Here is a 12525-nt window from a genome sequence, read left to right on the forward strand (position 1 = left end):
ATGTTATGCATTTTGAGTTAGTTTTGCATAGCCACATCTTTTGAACCCTCTTTCTGACAGATAAGGAAACCAAAGCAAAGGTGCTTAGCTCAGGTTCTGAAGCCAACTAGTGATAGAGTGAAGACAGATCGTGAAGGTCCCTTCCAGACAAATTGTTTGCTCTTACAGTGCTTATTTGAATCCACATCTTCCAACTTTGAGACTGTATGTTGCCTCTAACCTCATTATTTAAAAAGTCATTCTGGCGAGTTCCCGTCATGGCTCAGTGGAAACGAGTTGGACCAGTATCCATGAGGATGCAGGTTCAATCCCTGGCCTCACTCAGTGGGTTAAGGATCCGGCATTGCTGTGAACTGTTGTGTAGATCACAGACAAGTCTCGTATTCCGAGTTGCTATGGTGTAGGCCTGTGGCTACAGCTCTGATTTGACCCCTAGCCAGGGAACCCTTCCATGTGCCACAGGTGTGGCCCCAAAAAGACAATAAATAAATAAATAAATAAATAAGTACTTCCGAATGTCTGAACCAGGTGTTTCTTATTGGCTCTGGTCTACCACATCTGTTCCTTGACTCAGTAGAAGTGCAGTTGTTTGGCGTCATTGTTTATACAGTTGAAGCCACCCGAGCCCATCCATCCACATTTCTTCTAGCTAACTAGCTTTGGCTTCTCTTTTTCCCAGAGGCTGTCTGTGCCCCTGCTAGCCCTCAAACTCCTTCCCGACACTAATGTCCTGGACATAGTACTTGCCACTTGGTATTGAACACTATAGCTTTGAAATCAAGGGCAGGCTGGGAACATGTAGTTGGGTGGATTTCCCAGAGGATGCTGGAGGGAAAACAGCTGTCGACTTCCATTTCAATTTGTCAAGGAAGGCAGCTGGAATTGTTAGGCCATTCAGTTTCCTGGGATCTCTTGGGGGAGGACAGGGCAGAGGGACCTCCCAGGAAAGGATGGGCCAGAGGAACCCCAAAATCGTAATTCTTACTTAAAATGCTTGCAGAACTGATGGTTTATCATCTCATAGTTTTAGCCCAATTGTAATATCTATTTTTGGAGAGTTCCCATAGTGGCGCAGTGGAAATGAATCTGACTAGGAACCATGAGGTTGCAGCTTCCAACCTTGCTCAGTGCGTTAAGGATCCGCCGTTGCTGTGAGCTGTGGTGCAGGTCACAGACAAAGCTTGGATCTGGCATTACTATGGCTGTGGTGTAGGCTGGCAGCTGTAGCTCCAATTAGACCCCTAGCCTGGGAACCTCCATATGCTGCGAGCGCGGCTCTAAAAAGACCAAAAAAAAAAAATCTATTTTCATCTGATCCTGAAAATATGGTGCCAGTAATTACCTGCTTCTTGATGAAGCATATTTTAAAATTGTATTCAAGCAGTAGTTTCACAGAAACAAGCTGGAAGCAACCTAGATGTCCATCTCTACAAGAATGGAACAGGGATATCTGTTGGAGGCAGAATGTTCTGCAGCAGATGGACATATCACACCAGGTGTGCATACCAGGAGAATATGGAAAGACCTTAAATATATAGAGTTAAGTGCAAAAAAGAAATAGTGTAAGATCTATAGCATAACCTGAGTAATGTTAATAAAAAATACAAACAACCTCTAAATGGCAATGCATTTTTTACAAGTTCTTGTACTTATATCAGGCCATGGAGCAGCCATATAAGAGCTCATGCTTAGTGTGTGGAGAGAAATTGGAGGGGGGGTATGAATTAGTTTTCTATGGCTTCTGTAAAAAATTGACACAAACTGGGCAGCTTAGAACAGTATAAATGTACTCTCTCACAGAAGTCCAAACTCAGTATCACTATCAAGGAGTCAAGGAGTTTGTTCCTCTGGAGGCTCTAGGACAAAATCCATTCCTTTCCTCTTCCAGCTGCTGGTGGCTGCTGGCATCTGTTGGCTTGTGGCTTCATCCCTCCAGCCTCCAAAGCCAGCATCTTCAACTTTCTGCTCCATTTTCACATCTCCTCCTCTCTGTGTCAGATTTCCCTCTGCCCTCATGAGGTTACATGTGATTGCATTTGGGACATGCCTAGGTAATCCAGGATTTAATCTTCTCATTTTAAACTCCTTAATCACATCTGTAAAGGTAAGGTGCCTATAATGTAACACTCACATGCTCCAGGATAGCCATCCACAGGGTCCTTTTTTTTCCTTTTCCTTTACACCATTTGCATCCAATCTCTCAGCAAATTATGTTGGTTCAGAACATTAGGAATTGACCAACTTCCATCACTTCAGTGGCTGCCAGCTATCCCATTTGAAACTGCCATCACTTTTCACTGGTCTCTTGGTTTATTCCCTTGCTTCTCTACAATGCTTTTTGTCTATGCAGCAGCAGACTGTCTCCTTTAAAATTCCAGTCATATCATGTTACTTTTTTTACTTCTCATTTTGTCTCACCCTGCTTTATTTTCTTTTAAAGTATGTATTCACCAGTTGTCATATATTTATTATTGTTTATTGTTTATCTTTTCAGTGAAAAGCTCTGTAAGAGCACTTTTATTCCCAGCAGAAAAAAAAAGTGCTTAAAACATTTTAGACATTCCAAATAGTTGTTGAATGAACTATCCAGAGCAGTGTAACTAGGTAAAGGAAATGTGGACTTTGAGGTCATATTGACTTGGAGTTCCCAGCCAGACACGTCCCAGTCAAATCATTTTGTGGAGGTTAAACTCTCTGAGCCTTAGTTTTCTAATCTGCAAAATGAGAATTATAATTCCTATCTGGCACAATAATTCTCAGGGTTAGAACTATTGAAGCTAAGGCACTTGCCATTCTGTTTTATATCTTGGTGTCTCTTTGTTCCACTCAACTTTGAGATCCATGGCTTTATGGTAATAGTATTGATTGGGAGTCACAGAATACCACATAATAACTCTTAATAACTTCACATCATGTTTTTTTCCATGGAAAAACATTCCTCTTTGTGTACTATGTTAACGTCCAATAAAAGGTTGATTAGTGTATACATTAGGATCAAGTTAAGCATCTCAGTATCTGGGCAGTTGTGCCTGTCCCATCCTCTGTGAGGGGGGCTCTCTTGCTCTGTACTTTGACAGCTTTGCCAGCTCACTTCTGGCACAGCCCTGACCACAGTCCAAAGTAATGGCCTATACAACTGCTCTACACCAGAACTTTTTGTTCCAGTACCATGTTTTAGTCATCTGACTGTATTGACTATTGAGTGGATAAATGATATGAATATACGTTTTAGTTCACCAATTCTGTTCAATTAATCGAACATCAGTTGATGCCTTGAGTCTTGCTATTTTTGTCTTGGGATTGTGTTGTTATGCTCTTTCTGAGGATGAAACCTCTAATCTTCTGCTGTGTCTGGGGAGAAGAAATTACTAGGCTGATCAATGAGGGAGACAAGATCAGAGGCTCTAACTGCCCCTTGAAACAGCTCTCATCAGGCTTCCTGTTTTTAGCCTTTTCTTCATCCCTCCTTCTAGATCTACCTGGTGCCTCTAATATCATGGTCTATGGGAGTTCTGAGGGATAAATTGGGCTGTTTCTTTTCTTAACCAAAAGGGCTTGGAATTCAGCTTTATCAGGACCGCTCAGCCGGGTACGACCCATCCATTTGCTTTCTTGCTTCTAAAAACCTGTTGCTTATTTTGCCCTTTCTGTTCTTTGTCATTGTGAGCTCAGGCCTCCTCATGCCCCATCTTTTTAGTGGTATTTAAGTAAGAAAGGCCACTGTGTGCATTCAGAGCACATCTGTATTAGTTTTCAGTTGCTGCTATAACAAATGACTGCTGACTTAATGGCTTAGTGCAAATATATTATCCTATAGTTCTGCAGGCTAGATGTCCAACATGGATCTCACTGGGCTAAAATCAACATGTTGGCAGGGATGGATTCTTCTCTAGAGGCTCTGAATGAGACTCTCTTCTTGCCATTTACAGCTTCTAGAAGCTGCCTGTTTTCCTTGACTTGGAGTCTTTTCCTGTCTTCAAAGTCATTGACTTTGGGTGACTTTCACACTGCATTACTCTGAATTCCTCTTCTTTGTCTTTCTTCCACCTTTAAAGATCCTTATGATTATACTGGGCCCACCTTGATAATCCAGAATAAACTCCCTATCCTAACTTGAGCTGATTAGCAATTCCATTTGTAACCTTCATTCTCCTTTGTCACTTAAGGTAACTTATTCACAGTTCCCAAGAGTTAGGATATGGAAATCTTTGGGAGGTGGGGTTTGGGAGGGCGTTATTCTGCCTCTGACTGCATCACTAACTGGAATTTAGAAATTTGAAATTGAATTTTCTAAATTACCAAAATAAGTTCACTTGCTACCATCTCTTTCAAAACTTAAAATGACTCCAGGTTCCAAAGAAACTTAGATTTTTCATACAATCTGCACTTTTTAAATTGTGTATTTAAGGTTCTAAAGGTGTATAGCAAATGAGTAATACTTGCTCAGAAATAATTTCATTCTGGAAACAGAGTAGGGGAAATTTTTTTTTTTTTTTTGAGATATAGTCGACATATAGTGTTAGTTTCAGGCATACAAAATAATGAGTCAACTTATATATACTGCAAAAAAGGGTTGTTTTTGAAGAACTTAAAGTAACTGCAGTGGGTTGAATAGTGTGAATGTGAACTTATTTGGAAATAGGGTCTTGGCAGATGTAATTAATTAAGGATCTCAAGATCACCCTGAATTTTGGGTGGTCCCTAAATCCAATGACTAGAATCCTTATGAGAGAAAGAGGATACACAAAGGAAAAGGCCATATAAAGATGGAGACAGAGACTGGAAGACATCTACAAGCCAAGAAGTGCCAGGAGCCAGCAGTCACCATAAGCTGTAGAGGCATGGAATATATCCTCCCACAAACCCTCCAGAAGAAACTTAATTTGCTCATACCTTGATTTTGGATTTCTGGTCTCCACAACTATGAGAGAATAAAATTCTGTGTTTTTTTTTTTTTTCAAGCTACCCAGTTTGTGGTAAATTGTTGCAACAGCTCTAGGAAACAAATTCAGTAATCCTTCAGCCAATTTCTCCTTCCAAGCAACAAATACACAGGTAACTTCACTTGATTCAGAGAGGCTGTTTGTTCACTGTGAGAGCTGCCCCTGTGATGTTCAGAGTGTTTAGAAGCCATGTCTATAAAGGCAATATCAGATGGAAAATTAAGATAATCCTTTGGTTGATACAGGAAAGAAAACTCACATTTACTGAACTAGGCTTTGTGTTAAATGTTTAGAATCATTATTTTATGTAATCCTCAGAATATCTCTATGTGGGAGGCGCTATAATAAACTCTTTGTGTAAGCTTGGAAACCATACCAGAGAGAGGTTAAGTAACAGAGAAGATTCTAAACCAGGTGTTTCAAAACCGTAAGTACTCATGCCTTAACATTGGGTCCTAACTGGAAGTGGAACCTCATCAAATCATCTTTATAATTGTTCACATTCTCCCTTTCCACTGTCTAAGTAGGAAAGGCTAAAAAGTTCAAGGTTTCCTCTAGCCAACTCATAAAGTTTAAAAAAAAATGAGTTAAATAAATCTAGAATATTTCATATTCTTACCATACCCAAAGGCTTTTTCCTAAGAGAAACTTCTAAGGATCGAAGTCATTAAAAAATGTTAGAAGCTGTTCCATAGATCTCACTGATACTCATTTGATTAAGAAGAATTATCTTTCCTCACAGCTAGGCTTTTGTCAGAGATGGGGAAAGATCACTGAACTGGCAGGTCAAAGGCTTAGAGAATTCTTTACCAAGATAAATAAGGAAAGGTTGGGGAGGACCAGAGAAGCTCTTTGGGACTTCTTATGGTTGGCAGGGCAATCATTCTTTCTGGTGTCACCACATAACCTTGCTCTATTTAGAAAATGAAGGCCATTTGATAAACCTGATGTGAAATGGGTTACCTAGTGGATTGTTTTCATGGCTAGCACCTTGAGCAAATTCTCTTTTACTTTAACCCAAATTGGTTTAAACAAATTAAAAGCCAAAACCAGTGAGTAGCTCTGACTTCAATCCCAGGTCACCTCTTTGTTATGAGTTTGAGTGGAAAATTAAGCTCACGTGTCTCTGATCCCTCACTACTGAGAATCTGTCTTTTCCTGCACTTGGGATGCCCCATTTTGGTGATAATCTCAGGGTTTACTCAGCCCATGTCATTAATCTTGGCTGCAACTTCTTTGTGGATAGAAAACAAACAAAAAAAAATTGGATCCTTCTATCCTGCCATCTGTCACTCTTTTCACAGCCTAGGAGTTGGCTGCTCCAGAGCTGGGCTTGACTTGTCTGGTTGCAGGAAGCTTGGGAGCTTAAGAGCCGGGAGCTGAACTGTGACCCCTCTGTTGTTGGTGGTGTCATGGGTGGAGGGAAGCCTGCCAATGGGAGTGGGGTAGGAAAAGTGCAGGATTACTCCTTGCCCAGGCCTGTGGCCTTTCTTCTCCAGTCTAAGGACAACTCCTTGTACCTTCAACCCTTCTTCCTCTATCCACTGGACATTCTTCCTCTTCTTCTGCCAGGAACTGTGCTTGGGCTGGCCTCTCAGGCTGACACCAGTATTTTCCATAGGTTATTGGTTGGTCAGAATAATCCAAGTATGTGTGCTTTCATCAGGGCAGTGGTAGAAAATAAAATTGGTCGGACAGTAACCAGCCAAACTGTGGTGGTCCTGAGATGCTTGGTTAAGGGCTTCTCTGAGGGTTTTGAGCTGGAAGGGAACCATTTGCTCTAAATCCCATTACTTCCAGCTACTGCAGCATGTGTCTCAAAGATGTTGATTTTCTGGCAGTGTCCCTGGGTATCAGAGGCAGGAAATGGTGAGAGACAAGTTACAGTGCTCACTCCTCCTGGCACATCCAGGGAGCCTTCTTGGGATCTTCTCCCCTCAGTCACTTACCCCTCTCTTTCGGATGCTTTGAGGAAGCTGGAGACTTGGGGCCTCTCAGCAACTTAAATGTGTACTAGACTCCTCTATGTACCAAATCAGCTGTTGACCACATCACCTTGCCTCTGTTCGTTCTTCCTTTGGCTGCTGCTCCAACCCACGGTATGCATTAAAGAAGGAGTTTGGAAGGAACACTTCTTTAAGGACTTCCTTTCCTTTCAGGTGTCTCAGGGGCAGAGTGTGGCGCAAAATGAGCATGAGGCAAGGGGGTCAGAATCCCAAGGTTTGGGATGGCTCTGCTGACACAACTTGGCACTTCCCCTCCCCAAGATTCAGTTTTCTCATCTGTGAAGTAAGGGGTTAATCAAGCTAACTCCCAGAGGTACATCCAGCTCTACTGTTTGATGATTCTGGGATTTGAAACTACTTAGTTCATATTGTTTTCTGAAAACTTGACGTTTTGGTTGCAGTGCTTCCTCCTCTCTCTACACTGAATGTACAGAATGGCATTTTAATAACCTTGGCGTTGACACATTTTTAGAGCAGTTTTTTTTGTTTTGTTTTGTTTTGTCCCAGTGAATTTTCAGAGTGCTCTAGAGAAGCATAAAATTGAAATAAATTATACTTCTTAATGTGACCCTCCTCCCCCTCCCTCATCCTCTGTCTCTGTCATTAATGAGTGTGTCTGTTTGTACCTGTCTCAAGATTATTTGTCTGCTGAAAGCCCAAGAGATTCAAACAGCACTTCTGAGATTCTTGGATGCTTCTGGAAGTAGGCTACTACTCTGCTCTCTGCTTCAGAAGAGAGGGTGGGTTCCTGCCCAGATCACTTCTCATCTCTTGAGTCCCAGATCTCTGGGGAGATGGCTCTGCCACTAACTACCTGTATGAGCTTGGGAAGTTATCAGATTTAAAGCCTCAGTTTCCTGATGTGTAAAATGGGGGTCACAGCAGCATTTACCTCATAGGGTTCTTAGAGACTTCCTGCCTCAGAATCATCTGAAGTATTTGTCCAAAATCCACATTCTGGGCCCTAGCTCAAACCTACTGAATCAGCATCTCTGGAGGTGGGGCCCATGATCTAGATTTTTTAACAGCAATCCTAAGTGACATTTTTGTATGATGCAGTCTGAGCCCCATCCCTTAAACACAGCATGCTTCTCAGCTCCCATAGCTTTTAACCTGCACCAACTTAAACATCACCTTGACTATGAGAGGTAAACAGGGCCACCTCTCTTCCTTTTTATGCCCAGGAAACTACTGTCCAAGGTCACACAGTGTTCCCTAAACCCATTACCAGCTTCCCTCTCCATTTTCTCTCCTTTTGCTGAATCTTCTTGAAGGAAAGAAAAGATGAAGGTATACAGCCAGTCACAGAATCTGGCTTGACTCCTTTTCATTTCTTTGTGTTTAGTGGGTTTCCTTGCTCCTGTCTGGCAGATAGCCATCGTCTCCCTTTATAAATGTTTTTATCTGCTGCTGCTTTTATCTTATCAGACTCACAGTATGTCTTCGTCTGTCTTTCTACTCCTTAAGATAATTCCTGCTTTGCTATATGTCATAAATGTCATCTCAGTCACAGCTCAAAATAACAAATAGGTCTGTTTCCAGTGTGGAAATAAATCTGGCAGTGCTTTGCTTAGATAGAGGTGTGAATTCTGATCTCTTACCCTCTGTTCTCTGCCCTGCCCTTTAAGGAACTGGGCCATACATGTTAAGAGATGCAGAGGACGTGGGTGCCCTGGCATATTATGGGGGACAGTTCTGAGTGTTTTCAGTAAAAATGAACTGGGAGAGAGTGGGGTGCTGTAGCCTAGACAAGTTGGAGCAGTGTCCTGGGGACATGGCTGCCTATACCTATAGTTGAGAGATAGGAAATAAGCCGGGATCAGGGTAGGGTTATAGTCACCCTCTCCACAAACTGAGTAGCCAAAAAGAGAATTTGCTTTTCTGAGAGGAGAAAGTGACACCACCCCCTACCTCCAACCTTTGCCTGGGCCCCTTTGTTTGCAAGAAACATCAGATTTGCCTGCTGGAAACTGAGTAAGCAGAGTCCTGGTGGCTGGGGTGGAGGTTAAGGATGGATAGGTGCTTGTTCTACCACCTGGGATGTTTTAGAGCCACCACTGTAGGACAGTGAGAGATGGCAAGATAGAGGTGTAGTGGGGATATGAAACCAATAGACTCCAATACCTATCGTTAGCCTGTTAAAAAATGTGTTGCTGTTTATCTTTTCTTTTAATAAAACTCACTATATACCTGCAGATTTTGGGCCTGGCTGCCCTCCAGAATGGGAGGACTCGTGTGTGTGTGGGCAGTTAACCTGGGGGCTTCATGTCATGGGCATCACAGATGTGAGTTTCCCCAAAGGACAATGGGTTCCTTTAACAATTTCATCACAGACCAGCATTTCCCCACTGCAGCACTATTAACCTTTTGGGCTGGATGTGTCTTTGCTGTGGGGAAAGCCCTGTGTGTTGTCAGATGCCCAGCAGCTTCCCTGGCCTTCACTGTGGCTGCCAGCATCACATGCCTGTCAACTCCCAGTTGTGGCAACCAAATGTCTCTGGATATTGTGAGATATCCTCTAAGGTTCAAAATTACCCCTCATTCAGAATTGCTGTCACAGCTAAGCAAGAGTAACATACTTTCAGATACTCTGGAACTCAGACTAGTTATGAAAACACAAAGCCTTTCCATGAGGATCTGTGGCCAAAGAGTTATCCGGAGATGTCAAATTTAGCAAACTCTTTGCTCATTCTTTGATATCTCAGTCCCTTACAATGGCCCGTATCATCTGGAACCTAACCTCTCCCCATCTCCCAGGCTTTAGAGCTCCCCTTCCAGTGCTGGCCTGGGGCCAGCTCTCACCTTTGGTTTCATTCTAGGTGCTACCATGTAGCCAGACACCCTCCCCCTGTAAGGCTAGCTTCTAAGACTGGTCCCTGCATAGATCACCCCCAGGTTCCTTCAGCTGCTGCTCCTCAGCCTAGAAATCACCTTTTCAAACTCCTTCCAGTCTGAGTCACCACCCAGCCTGCAGGAACCCCCAGCACCGCTCTAAAGTGTGCCTCAATGGGGAGGGAGAGGCCAGGACCAGTGCCAGCATTCTGCCACCACCGTGCACTGAACATTCTTGGCCTAGTGTGTTCATCCACATGGTGGAGCCAAACCTGCCCTGGGAATTATATAACCTGAGATGATTGTTAAAATCCAGATTCAAGGTCACGCCTTAGGGTGGCCCACAGATAAGAAATATGCTTTTTCGTAGGCACCCCAGAGGTCAAGAGTGATCCAGAGGTTGAGCCTGTTCCCCAGCAATTCAATCTTCCATTTTTCTACCAAGCCCTTCCTTCTGCTTGACCCTGCGTTTGCCAATTGAATTTTCTATCCTTTGTATCATGTATTCCTAGTCATTTATTTCTGTTGAAAAATCTAAAGTGAGACAGTTGTGAAGAAATCTGAAATCAGCTAGCAGATACTCATGTGATGCTGGGGTTGGAGGCTGTGGGTGGTGGGGAGGTCTAGGGTTATGAATCATAGCACTGGCTCAGGTTTTGCTTCTACATGGCTGTATCCTTCCCTTCTCTAGCCTCTGTTTCTCCATTGGTTAAATGAGGTTAGATAGAAAGTAGATTTCAAGATCTTTTTAAAGTGGTGGAATTCTGTTCTGCCGTCAAATGAGAACTTACTTGAAACTCCAATATAAAAAGTAGTGAAAGCTCTAAAGAGAACACAGCCCTCAAGTTCCACACTCTGAACCTCTTCTGTGGCTCCTCCTGTCCTTGAGGCTTCACTAGAGGATTCCAGGGCTCCACAAACACAGAATGAGGTCCACAGGGCCTGAGCTGTCCCTGCCTTGGCGTTTGTAACTGCCTTGCGCAGTGCCTGACCTCTGGCCCTAAGCAACCACAACCTCATTTTCCTTTCCCACCTTAAAGTACATTAAATGAAAATACTCTCCCGCTCCTAGGTAAAAGCTCTAGCAGGCCCATAATTTCCAGCTCACTCTCAGTTAACGTGGTCATTTTAAGTCTCAAAATATAGTCTCAGTTCAACTGTGTTCACTCCAAGAGGTTAACAAAAACTCTGAACTTAATTTTATAGCACTTCTTTACCCCTTGTTTGTCCCACTCTGCTCCTGTCCCCCTTCCAGGTTGCTAGGCAATTTGTGACCTCTCCAGGGTCAGAGAGGAGGAAGGAATGAGTGGCAAATGAGATGCTCACCGGGTCAGCAGATATTGAACTTTTTCCCATGAGCTGCTTTTCTGGGCTCCTCCAATGTTGTCAGTGATGCAGTGCTCATGCAGATCCCCTGATCTAGTGGAAGCATCTCCTTTCCTGATGGTTGCTGGTGATACTTCCTCCCTAGAAGTCCTCCGTCCCTCTTCAGCTTCTTGCTGCTGAGCTTACTCTGTCCCTTCTGCTAGTCTTACTGGTCAGGGCCCAGAACAATACCATAACCCTCTAAACTCTGAGTAATCCCATGGGAGCCAGTGTGGCCCCCTTGATTCTCTGCTGCAGTTTCCTGAGGCATGAGTGAGGTGGCAGTTCTCCATAGCTGAGCTACCAGGAGCACATGGTAGCCCATCATAGGAGGAGGTGGGCACACGGGGCACAGTTGTGTCTCTCGAGGAGGAAATTGGTTGACAATTCTCTCTGCTTCATACCTTGACTCCTCTTTATCCTAGATCTGGCTCAGGGGCCCAGAGATATATTAGTCAGGGTCCAACCAGGGACATAGACCCTATGAGGATTATGGAATAAGGAATACATTTCAGCAATTAGAGTATGCACAGCTGTGGGAGGCACAGGGGAAGTATAGTTTTGAAAGAGGAGTTGAAGGGTCAGAGAAAGATCATGAAGCAGCCCTCTCAGGTGAATGAGTAAGAGCTCTCAGGGACAACTGGCAGCTGGATTCTTCCAGTTGCTGGAGTAGGGGTGTGAAAGGGAGCAGGCACAAAAGGCTATGGAAGGCCGTCTGCTCTTCCTGGCTGTTCCCTTGGGGTTCGTGGCTCAATGTTTGTGGTGGGCCTGAGGTCTCTGCTGATTGGCAGGGTCAGCAGCTGAGAAGGAATGCTGGAGGCACTGCAAGGAAAAGTGAAAACGACCTGGATCCTGTTGACACCTCTGCACTGGTCTCACTGCCCTAACCACCAGCAACCACCAGTAAGTAAAAGCGGCTGCTTCACTTCTGGCTCCCAAATCCCTCTCAAGTTCACACTTGATAAACTCTAATCCGGAACACTCTATAAAGCTTTCTGGAACATATAGTACCCAGTATAAACAAGCCAGCTCAAGGAGTTACAGAGCTGGTGTTCTCTCTCTCTCTTTTTCAATCTACATTTTGGTTTTTACTCTCACATCTGTTTTATCTTGGCAACTAGTAGAAACTTACCATTTTAATACCCTATTACTCATCCTATGATTCTTCACTTCTATTTAGCACATTTAAATGCTCTCAAAGAAGCAAAAAAGCACAAGCCAATGATGCACCATTTGCAACTAGCTCTTGAGGGAACCAACTAACAGCTGTTCTTCAGCTTTGGGCTACTTTTGAACACGCAGTCAGTGGTGGAAGAAGGTTATGGGGAAAAAAAGCATATTTGTGACACAGTCGAGCTGGTGACTGGGACCTGAGTCAT

At 43.5% G+C, this 12525-nt stretch overlaps 1 long non-coding RNA gene across 3 annotated transcripts in view; it reads left to right on the plus strand.

Annotated features, from left to right (window-relative positions):
• The window catches only part of LOC146406338 (uncharacterized), an 85683-nt gene that overhangs the window by 39085 nt on the left and 34073 nt on the right, over positions 1–12525 (plus strand). The window contains exon 1 of one of the 3 annotated variants that reach the window (XR_014810724.1): positions 11971–12049. The exons of the other annotated variants lie outside the window; for them this stretch is intronic. This is a non-coding gene — a long non-coding RNA (uncharacterized LOC146406338). Of the gene's footprint in view, positions 1–11970; positions 12050–12525 lie in introns of those variants that run through there. 3 annotated transcript variants of the gene reach the window in all.

Source organism: Sus scrofa, chromosome 1 (assembly GCF_054392235.1).
Source record: "Sus scrofa isolate SSC_HxYL_T2T_F1_AM1 chromosome 1, Sscrofa_HxYL_maternal_Yorkshire_Landrace_v2.0, whole genome shotgun sequence".
Taxonomy (NCBI): domain Eukaryota; kingdom Metazoa; phylum Chordata; class Mammalia; order Artiodactyla; family Suidae; genus Sus; species Sus scrofa.